This window comes from Triticum aestivum, chromosome 7A (assembly GCF_018294505.1).
Source record: "Triticum aestivum cultivar Chinese Spring chromosome 7A, IWGSC CS RefSeq v2.1, whole genome shotgun sequence".
Lineage (NCBI taxonomy): Eukaryota > Viridiplantae > Streptophyta > Magnoliopsida > Poales > Poaceae > Triticum > Triticum aestivum.
In genome coordinates, this window is record NC_057812.1 from 461,479,507 (window position 1) to 461,490,781 (window position 11,275).

Consider the following 11,275-nt stretch of genomic DNA (forward strand, 5'->3'; position numbering starts at 1 on the left):
GTCTGTCCATCTGTCTGCAAATGGAAGGCTGTGCTAAACTCCAGTCTGGTTCCCAAAGTTTCATGCAACTGATTCCAGAACTTTGAGGTAAATTGGGTTCCTCTATCTGATACAATGCTCCTTGGAACTCCATACAGACATAGAATCCTGGTCATGTATATCTTTGCCAACTTTGCACTGGTATAGGTAGTCTTCACGGGAATGAAATGAGCTACCTTTGTCAAATGATCAACTACAACCCATATCGAGTCGTAGCCTGAACGTGTTCTGGTCAATCCTGTAATAAAATCCACGCCTAGCTTATCCCACTTCCATTTGGGTATCGACAATGGTTGTAGCAATCCTGCTGGCTTCTGATGCTCTGCCTTTACTCTCTAACATACATCACAAACTGCTACATATTCCGCAATATCCTTCTTCACTCCGGTCCACCAGAATATATCCTTCAAATCCAAATACATCTTGGTATTTCCTGGGTGAATCAAATATGGTGAATCATGGGCCTCCTGTAAGATTAACTTCCTGATCTCCGAATCATTTGGTACATAGATACGGTCCTCAAACCATAAGGTATCGTGCTCATCCTCACGAAATCTCTTAGATTTTCCTTTGCTCATTTTCTCCTTAATAGAAGCAATCTCCTTGTCAGTCTTTTGAGCTTCTCTGATCTTATCCATCAATGTAGATTGAATCTCCAATGCTGCTACATAGCCTTTTGGGACTATTTCCAAACATAGCTCTCGAAGATTTTCGGTTAACACCCTTGGTAAATCTCCCGTCACTAGGGTGTTGACATGACTCTTACGGCTCAACACGTCAGCTACTACGTTAGCCTTGCCGGGGTGATAATGCAATTTCATATCATAATCCTTGATGAGCTCCAACCATCTCCTTTGTCTGAGGTTCAACTCCTTTTGGGTGAAAATATACTTCAAACTCTTGTGATCCGTGTACACCTCGCAATGGTTTTCAATCAGAAAATGTCTCCAAGTCTTCAATGCATGCACTACGGCTGCTAACTCCAAATCATGCGTAGCATAATTCAACTCATGAGGCTTAAGCTGTCGTGAGGCATATGAAACAACTCTTCCTTCCTACATAAGAACTGCCTCAAGTCCTCAACGTGAAGCGTCACAGTACACCTCATAATCCTTAGTCTAATCCGGTAAAATCAACACTGGTGAGGTAACCAAACGTTTCTTCAACTCCTGGAAACTAGCTTCACATTCCTCAGTCCATATGAACTTGGTATCCTTCTTCAACAACTCCGGCATAGGCTTCGCAATCTTTGAGAAATTCTCAATAAACCTCCGGTAGTATCCTGCGAGTCCAAGAAAACTCCGGATCTCTCCAACTGTGGTTGGCGCTTCCCACTTGGTCACGGTATCAACTTTAGTGGGATCTACTGCTATACCTTCTCCGGATATAACGTGTCCGAGAAATCCAACTTCCTTCAACCAAAACTCCCATTTGCTGAACTTGGCATATAGTTGATGTTCTCTGAGTTTACCAAGCACCAAACGCAAATGCTCGTTATGCTCCTCTTCATTCTTCGAGTAAACCAGGATATCATCAATGAACACTATGACGAACTTATCCAAGTACTCCATAAACACTTTGTTCATCATGTTCATAAAATATGCAGGTGCGTTAGTCAGACCAAATGACATAACAGTATACTCGGACAGCCCATACCTGGTGGTAAAAGCCGTCTTGGGTATATCCTGTTCTCGAATCTTCAACTGGTGGTATCCTGATCGCAGATCGATCTTGGAACATACCTTAGCTCCTTGCATTTGATCAAACAGATCATTTATCATCGATAGTGGGTACTTGTTCCTGATGGTTACTTCGTTCAAACCTTGATAATCAACAACCATCCTTAACGATCCATCCTTCTTTTCCACTAGAAGTACTTGCAATCCCCAAGGTGAAGAACTTGGGCGAATATATCCTTTATCTAGTAACTCCTTAATTTGCTTCTTAATTTCCACCAAATCCTTTGCAGGCATCCTATATGGTCTCTTTGATATTGGCCCTGTGCCTGGCAAAAGCTCAATCAAAAACTCAATATCTCTATCCGGTGGCATGCCTGGCAACTCTTCTGGAAATACTTTGGGGAACTCCTTCACTACTGGTACTTCTTCCTTCACAACTCTTGTTAAATAATTTGCTTGAGTCCTCTTTGGCACATGTCGGGATACATACTTGATCCTTCTCCCTTCTGGAATGGTAAGCAAGATCGACATACTGGCGCAATCGATGTTTCACCATACCTCGACAACCAATCCATGCCTAATATCACATCCAATCCTTGTGATTCCAACACTATTAGGTCTGAGGGAAATGCGTAGTTACCAATCCTTAATGGCAACCGATCACACCATAGGCTAGCCATATATTCTGCTCCAGGCGAGGTTACTAACATGGGTGACCTAAGGGCTTGGGTTGACACTTCATACTTATCCACAAATCCCCTTGATATGTATGAATGCGATGCACCAGTATCGAAAAGAACAATTACAGTAAATGACTTAACCAAAAACTTACCGATTACTGCATCCGGCTTCTCTTCAACCTCCTCCACGTTAACGTGGTTCACCTGTCCCCTATTGAAAGGGTTCGGCTTCTTCCCAGAGCTTCCATTGACATTTCCATTCTGTGACTCAGGACATTCATTGGCATAATGTCCGGTCTTCTGGCACTTAAAGCAAGTGACTTGGCTTAGGTCTCTCTTGGCTGGGGTCGATGGGTTGGTGGGGTTCTGGCCGTTACCTCCTCCATTCCCATTACCATTCTTGGTGCCATTGTGATTGTGCGAGCTACCTCCTCCATGGGTATGCTGAAAATGTCCTCCCGGTCTAGGGCTGAGACGTGGCTTCTGCTGAGCTCCTGAAGTGTACTTCCCTTGTCCATACTTCCTCTTGCGATTCTCAATCTGCTGCTGCTTCCCTTCAATCATGAGAGCACGATCTACCAACTCCTGGTAGTTGTTGAAGGCTGCTACCATCAACTGCATGCTCAACTCATCATTCAGTCCTTCCAGAAACTTCTCCTGCTTAGCTGCATCCGTAGCAACGTCATCTGGGGCATAACGTGCTAATTTACTAAAGTCCTCCACATATTGGCCAATAGTCCGTCCTCCTTGGCGCAAGTTGCGAAACTCTCGCTTCTTCATAGCCATAGCTCCTGCTGAAACTGGTCCCACGTGATAGTGTCTACAGGAAAAGTGGCTGTGAAATATTCTTCGGTTGCAGACTCCATTATATCTACTCCTGCTTCATCCACGTAGTCATCATCGCTATCATCTGGATCCGAGTCGGTGTCGTCGGTGATGATGTAGTCTTCCGGGCGAATCTCCTTGGGTTCTTCTTCTTTTTCTACTGGAGTAGGGCCTCCCATAAATATTGCTAGCTTCATTGTTAGGTCGGCATTCTTATCTACTAATACTTCAATTTCCTCTTTGTAATCTTCACGTGTAGCCTTGAGTTCTTCCTCCAGTTCCTTGATTCTTGTCCTTGCCTTCTTCAGTTCTATCATGTCGGCGCACATCTGGTTCTCATGACGTCGAATGTGCTGGTTTAACTGCTGGATAAAAGCTGCAGCTGATCTATCCTTTCTGGTGCTGATCATCTCCCAGTGCTCATCTCGGCACCCACAAATCTGGTTGATAGTATCCTTAAGATCATTGCGGTAGACTTGTCCAATGCGTCCCATGGCGATGTGAGCTGCCATGCTCTTTCCTAGACTCCAAGTTGGTGCATCAAAAGAAAACTCTATGGGCTCAGTGACTGGCATGAACGTCCTTCCTGGAACTTGAACTTCAATCATCTAGCACTCCTCTTCAGGTAAAGTGGCATTGTAGGTTCCGGTGAAGCTTGGTACTCCTATGTTCAGGTATCTAGTGACTTCCTTCAAGTGACGTCCAAAGGGTGTATCTTCATCTGGTTGACTGAACTTGTTCCTTGCATCCGCCATCCTAAAAGAGTAGAAAAGATGAGAAGTCAAAAAAGAGAGGAGAGTGAGTAGGGATCTAGGTCTTTAGCTTAGTGGTCGTGTCCTACAGTCAGCGTGTCCTCTGGTACCATCTTGTAGCGACCAGACCTCAAACGGTCCAATCTCTGTGCTCAGGTGTCATCCCTGGATCAGTAATGCTGACACCACACAGTACTCGAAGGATTTATAACAGAGTAGCAATCACACACTTATTACATCGAGTGTCTCAAAAGAGAACTTATTACAATAAATATGGCTTAAGGCCATCTAATGACGATAACAGCGGAAGGCTTGGAAGATAAGTGAGTCCATCAACTCCAACGGCATCACTGAGTATAAAACCACGACCTAAAAACTCCTTAATCATCGTCTGAAAAGTCTGCAACATTAACGTTGCAGCCCGAAACGGGTCAGCACATGGAATATGCTGGCAAAGTAACACATAGAGAGTAATGGAATAATCAGGCTATTCTATATGCATATTTGGCTGGTGGAAAGCTCTATGGTTACAGTTTTGCGTAAAGCCAATTTTTCCCTACTGCAAAGGAATAAATTTTATTTAACTATCATGGTGGTTGTTAAACATTGAGAATGGTTGACAGCATTCTCAATCCCAATTAAGCATCATCATTAAACAAAACCCAACAGAATTAATTTTTAGAGTAACATGTTGAGATTCACATGATAATCCAGGTACTAGATACTCAAGATATCCATAACCAGGGACAAGGCTAACCATGATTAGTTTATACACTCTGCAGAGGTTTGCGCACTTTTCCCCACAAGACTCGATCTCCTCCGTTGGGATTCTCGCACTACGTGGTGTCTGAGAAACGGATGACCGAGACATAGTCTTTCAAAAGCGCTAGCACCTTACGAACGGGTAGACCGTACCAACCTACATCCCCTACATCTTCTAGTCTACCACTGTAAGAGTTCGCACAACTTAGTCAACTACGCTAGAGCCCATAATAGCTTGTGGCTGCACACGGAAGTTTCTAGCATGAATAATCTCATGATCCCTTTGAGCCTAGGTGGCGGTCCATAAAGAAAAACAGGCAATTGCTAGAATACCCAGGTGCCTCAATCCACCCAGATGTATATTTAAGTTGCCACCTTAAGTAAACCCTTAATTAACAATCTCACATCTGTCATGGATACACTCACCCAATCCACGTCTACTAGCATAGCATGGCATAATAAGCAAATGTAGAAGTAACTCCCAAAGGTTTGATAATAACAGGTAATAGGTACTACCTCATCTACTTTCCAAACCCACAATTTAATTAGATCCTAATCATGCAATGTGTGAGGATTGATCTAATGCAATAAAACTGGGTAGTGGGAAAAACATGATCAAAGTGTTACTTGCCTTGCTGATGATCCGAGAAACCTAGCGATTCGAAGTAGCAAGCGGCGCACTCCGGGTACTATATCGCAGAAAAACAAGCATACAATAAGTACTCAGCTAATGCACAAGTAAAACTCAAATAAGAGATCTAACCAGAAAGTTCAACTTAAGAACTCCGGTTGGCAAAAAGAATCAAATCGAACGAAGCAACAAAAGACAAACGACAAAAGAAACAAGCTTCATTTACTATTCTGGATCTAGGGCAATTTTTACTGTGGCAAAAACTTGTTTAAGTTGGTTAAACGGAAAGAGGGTTTCGAGATGAAACTCCAGGCGCTTGAATCGCCTGATTTCGACAAACAAGCGAAAAGTTAGACTAAAATGAAAATCGGATCAGAAATCGCGATCTGGAAAATCGCGGATTTATTCCGAGAAAAAGAAAAATGATGAACGTTCATTAAAACGAACGAACGGGCGAACGCTCGCTATTTAAATATACTGGAAAAACCGATCTATTTAAAAAAACTGAAACTAAAAAAACGAACAAAACCGTCTGAAAAACCGAACGGTTTTTCGGGAAAAACCAGCGGCGGCGAGGTCTACCTCCGGCGACGGATCCGGCGGGCGGCGGCGGTGCTCCGGCGGCAGTCGGCGGCGGCGCGGGGGGGGGGGGGGGGCGGTGCAGCACGGCGGTGGCACTAGGGCGGTGGGGCTGGAGCGCTAGGGTTTCGGCCCGGGGCGGGCCGGCGGCTTATAAAGGCTGAGGCCGGAGGAGTCCGGGCCTAACACGACCCGTAGGTCGGTTTAGTTTTTCTTAATAGTTACACTCCGAAAAAAAACAAAAGGAATACTAAACGGACTCCAAAAATCCCGAAATATATTTTCCCCGGCTCCTAAAATCAAGCCGAATAGGATGAACATTTATTTGGGGCCTAAATGCAATTTTGAAAGACGCGCATTTTTCTTAAATTCAAATAAAACAGCAAATAAAACCAGAAATAAATCTGATTTGATTTTTTATTAAATCCTCAATATTTCTTTATTTTGGGAAAGTCATTTTATTCCCTCTCTCATATTTTTGTAATAGAAATAATTGAAGATAAAATAAATAAAATCAAATGATCCTTTTTTCGAAATTTGAGAGAACTCAAATATGAAAATAACGAAATCCCCAACTCTCTCCGAGGGTCCTTGAGTTGCGTAAAATTTCTAGGATCAACCAAAATGCAATAAATATGATATGCAATGATGATCTAGTGTATAACATTCCAAATTGAAAATTTGGGATGTTACAGCAGTATCGATGGCTTCAGGCCAGAACTTCCTTGGTGTCTTATACTCATCAAGCATCGTCCGTGCCATCTCAATGAGGGTTATGTTCTTGCGCTCCATGATGCCATTCTTCTGAGGTGTGTATGGAGCTGAGAACTCATGAGTGATGCCCAATGTATCAAGATAAGTGTCGAGGCCTGTGTTCTTGAATTCTGTGCCATTGTCACTCCTGATGTGCTTGATCTTGATGTCGTAGTTGGTCATGGCATGATTGGTGAATCTTCTGAAGACATCCCGCACTTCATTCTTCTAGAGGATTAGATGTACCCATGTATATCTTGAGTAATCATCAACAACGATGAAGCCATATAGGCAGGTAGTGATAGTATGGGTAGAGTAGTGAGTAGGGCCAAATAAGTCCATGTGTAGCAACTCGAAGGGACGGGAAGTCGTCATGATTGTCTTCGAGGGATGCTTGGCCCCAGTCATCTTTCCAGCTTCGTAGGCACCACATAGATGATCCTTCGTGAACTTGACACCCTCGATGCCTACGACATGCTTCTTCTTCGCGAGAGTGTACAAGTTCCTCATGCCGGCATGCCCTAGCCTCCGATGCCAGAGCTAGCACTCTGAAGCTTTTGCTAGAAGACATACGGCCAACTATGGTCCTGCTAAGAAATCTACCATGTACAGATCGTATTTTCGATACCCTTCAACGACTAGAGACTAGTCAGATTCCATAAGAATACGACAATGATATTTTCCAAATATCACAATCATGTTCAGATCACAAAGCATTGAGACAGACATTAAATTGAAACCAAGGGATTCAACAAGCATCACTTTATCCATGTGCTGATCTTTGAGATTGCAACTCTACCTAGACCCAATACCTTGCTTTTACCAGTGTCAACAAATGTAATGTGACTCTTGTCAGATGGACGTAGGGTTGAATCCATGAGAAGACTTCGATCACCAGTCATGTGGTTAGTGCATCCACTGCCCATAATCCATTCTGAAGCCTTTGGTGTCATACCCTACAGTGCAGTTTGGGGGATAGGCTTCACCAAGAGTATTGTGAAGCATAAACATTTGACGAACAAGCGATTATGAAAGTTCAGGTCCTGGTTAGGATAAATAGGATGTTTGTCAAGAAATCCTGGGACGAAATACATAATAAGACCATTTGGACATTTTATCTTGCATCCCATAAGATGTTTTAGGTCCTCAGCATAAGCATCAGACGCCTTTGATTTCCGGCTGGAGACCTTTCCCTGCAAAATAGAGTTAATTTTTCTTAACCACCCACATCTTCAGGGGTGGCTTAGAAGCTATGAGTCTAAGTGCAGCATCTGAGAACTTCGGCTTTGGAGCCCTAGCAAATAGCCTTGTAGGTGGTGATTAATACTCGGAAGAATAAGCAGAATAGTTCTTGGTCTTATGAACATAGCGGTTTGACGAAACACACTCATATTCATAAGTCTGAGTATGGTTTTCCTGCAAAACATTGGCATTGACTCTGGTGAGTCCTCTGTCTGTATGAATCCTTTGGACCATATGAAGCCTTTGGTCTGGGGTTTGTCTACTTCCCTGGTGGTGTCATGATGACATTCACAGGAAGTTTCTCAATACAACTTTTGGGCACCCAGATCTTCTTCAAAGGTGGTCCATTCCTGCAGTTAGTACCAATATACCTGCCAAACGCTTCACCATTCTGATTCTTAAATAGTTTATAGTTTGCATCAAAGGATTCATCAATGATAATAGGGTTAGCACAAGTGAAGCCAGATAAGGTAGATGGATCCACTAAAGATTCCTATGCAGCAACCCATGTGGTTTTTGGGTACTACTCAGGCTTCCAGTATGAACCATCAACATTCATTTTCCTCTCGAACCCAACACCCTCTTTCCTAGGGGTTTGGTTCAAAATCTGTTTCTTGAGGACATCACACTGTGTCTGATGCCCTTTGAGGCTTTTCTACATCCCTGTTTCAAGCAATGTCTTCAACTTGGCATTATCATCAGCAATAGTAGCGGTATCCTCAGAAGAGGGGTTAGTTTCCACATCAGCAATTGAAGACAGAGCAACAGTAGCAGCAGTAGAACATCCCGCAACAGAAGCAGCATTATCACGCTCAAGACATTTTGAACATGGTGGCTCAAAGTCTTCCTGAGCGGAACTAATCTGTTGAGCGTGAAGTGACTCGTTCTCCTTTTGAAGATCTTCATGAGCCGATCTCAAGTTCTCAAGCTCTTGCTTCCTTTGAAGATAATCATAGAAGAGCTTTTCATGAGTAGTTGAGAGCGTTTCATGACGACTTTTAAGTTCCTCATACTTAACGTGAAGATTTTTAATGTCTTCAATTAAGGACTGAGTTCGATTCATTTCTGCGTCCAACATGTAATCGCTTTTGTCTAGCAACTTTTGAATATGTTCCATAGCATTTTGTTGTTCTGTTGCAATTTTAGCAAGTGTTTTGTAGCTAGGTTTAGATTCACATTCAGAGTCATCTTCACTTGATGTTTTGCGTGAGTTTACCTTGGCACTGTGTGCCATGAAGTAGTAGGTGGGAGCAGAGTCATCCTCATCATTAGCATCAGCGTTGAAGACGAGGCCATTGTCTTCAATGTTGAAGATGGACTTGGCGACATATGTTGAAGCTAGATCCAGGCTTGCCACGCCTGAATCAGACTCCACCTCTCCCTCCTCAGAAGTAGACTCCTCCTCTGAATCCATCTCCTTGCCAACAAACGCACGAGCCTTGCTTGACGATCTCTTCTTGTGTGATGAGGACATAGATGAAGATTTTGATGAAGACTTTGAGGATTTCTTTTTCTTCTTGTCATCAGAATCATACTCTTTGTTCTTCTTCTTCTTCTTGGTCTCATTGTCCCATTAAGGACACTCAGAGATGTATGACTAGGTTTCTTGCACTTGTGGTTTGTTCTCTTCTTGTAGTCACGAGAGGAAGCTTCATCATTTATTGAGTTTGATCTTGAAGACTTCATGAAGCCCTTTTTCTTGGTGAACTTCTGGAACTTCTTCACAAGCATAGCGAGCTCCTTTCCAATGTCTTCAATATCGTCAGAACTACGGTCAGATTCTTCTTCAGATGAGGAAATAGCTTTTGCCTTCAAAGCGCGAGTTCGGCCATAGTTGGGACCATAGATATCTATTTTCTCAGATAACTAGAAATCATGTGTGTTGAGCCTCTCAAGTATGTTAGACGGATCGAGAGTCTCGAAGTCAGGGCATTCTTGAATCATCAGGTCCAGACTATCAATTGAGCTGTCAAGTGATCTCAAGAGGTTCTTGATGATTTCGTACTTGGTGATCTTAGTGGCGCCGAGTGAGCGAAGCTCATTTGTGATATCAGTGAGGCGATCAAACGTGAGCTGGACATTCTCATTGTCGTTTCTCTTGAAGCGGTTGAAGAGGTTGCGAAGAACATCAATCCTTGAGTCTCTTTTAGTTGAGACGCCTTCGTTGACCTTGGAGAGCCAGTCCTAGACTAGCTTCGCAGTTTTCAGTGCACTCACACGGCGGTACAGTCCTTTGGTCAGGTGACCACCGATGATGTTCTTGGCGGTCGAGTCCAGTTTAATGAACCTCTTGACATTAGCAGTGGTGACACCTTCACCGACCTTGGGAACGCCGTTCTTGACGACATACCAGAGGTCGACGTCAATGGCTTCAAGATACATACGCATCTTATTCTTCCAGTAGGGGTAATCAGTGCCATCAAAGACAGGGCACGCAGCGGAGACCTTGATTATCCCTCCAATCGACATAGCTAAAACTCCAGGTGGTTAAACCGAATCACACAGAACAAGGGAGCACCTTGCTCTGGAACCAATTGAAAGTGCTAGTTATTGACTAGAGGCGGGTGAATAGGAGATTTTTATGAAAGTCTTCAAAACATGGGGGCTTTGAAGACAAACAGAAGAAATGATCCTATTGATATGCGGCGGAAGGTAGACTACACTAGGCAAGCCATAGTCAAGTAAGCAATGAAGTGAAAACACGAATGTCGGATTTCGGGTTTCCGGCAGACCCTTGAGGTTCGAACACTGGGGTGCGCACGGAGATTTCGCCTCCTACCTACCTGCACCCCTCCGCCTGGCTAGGATCTAAACTATGGAAAGAACAACACAAGAGACACAGGGTTTATACTGGTTCGGGCCACCGTTGTGGTGTAATACCCTACTCCAGTGTGTGGTGTGGTGGATTGCCTCTTGGGCTGATGATGATGAACAATACAAGGAAGAACAGCCTCGCGAGGGTCTGTTCTTGGCTGGGGGGATGAACTGCTGGGAGGAGTTCAGTCACCCTTCTCTCTGTCTCTCCTTCTCAGCCGATCCCTTGATCCTTCGATCCCTCTATCCTTCCACCCTGCGGGTGGCCGGTCCTATTTATAGAGGCCCTGGTCCTCTTCCCAAATATCGAGTGGGAAGGGAGCCAACAATGGCGGGCTAATTTGAAGGGGGACAGCTAGTATCAGTTATCCTGACAAAAGTAGTGTTCGCCTGCGCAAAGCTCTGGTGATAACGCCGTCTTGGGCTCCACGATGACCTCCATCTCGTAGTCCTCCTGGTCCTAGTCTCGTTGCACCGAAATGGCAACCTTTGCCTGATGCCTCGGTACTCCGCGGCTGC